Source organism: Carassius gibelio, chromosome A25 (genome assembly GCF_023724105.1).
Source record: "Carassius gibelio isolate Cgi1373 ecotype wild population from Czech Republic chromosome A25, carGib1.2-hapl.c, whole genome shotgun sequence".
NCBI lineage: Eukaryota > Metazoa > Chordata > Actinopteri > Cypriniformes > Cyprinidae > Carassius > Carassius gibelio.
In genome coordinates, this window is record NC_068395.1 from 20,389,884 (window position 1) to 20,390,779 (window position 896).

Genomic DNA, 896 nt, shown 5'->3' on the forward strand with positions numbered 1-896 from the left:
TGTGAGATCTGGAGCCCGAGGCTGCTGCGGTCCGTCTGTAGCTTTTGGTTAACCGAGAGATTTTACGTGTGTAACTTCCCTCATAAAGTCTTTAATAAGAAGAAGTGTTCTCATTTGCTTATCTGGGGTGCGGGTAACTGAATGGCGGGACACCCATGCCATATCTGTTTCAAAGTTGTGAGAATTTGCGCTAAGAGAGAGGCAAGCTCTCGACTTGGAACGAGACTAACCGGCGACAATCGCATCTGTCAAATAATTTTGGCACACTTCCCAAGACAAACTTCAGAGACAAAGATACCGTTTGAATGCGGAACGCAGACAGGTTAACATTTTTCGCACTATCATCTCGATTCTGTTGGATCATTGTCCAATTACACAAAATTATTTTGGCAGTTTTGCTCACACAACATTATACCCAGATTCCCCTTTTTGGCCTTTTTCTGGAGGGCTGCTAGAGGAAGATGAAGGTTGCCAGGTTTCCAGGCTGACTTGAAGTATGCCTGTGACAAGTGTAACTGACAGCTCTGATTTAATTTGACTGGTGATCACACCCAGCTATAGTATCAGAGCAGTTCACACATCTGTGCCTCAGCTCAAGGTGTTGAGACATGCCACCAAATATCTGGAACATTACACACATCCCTGGTGCTGTGTACAGGCAGCCAGAGCGCTGTCACTCCAGCTTTCCAGCAATATTAGCGAAGACACAAATCTTACATTCACTGTTTCCATCCTAATTCTGTCAGCATTTTATCTCTTTTTAAATGACACTTCCGCACGTTTATTAACTATTTGAAATGATTAATGAGACTACTGTGATTTGCTACAATACAGGACACAAAAGACTCACATTAAATTGATATTCTTTTAAATTCATATACGGTTCTTACCAGTCT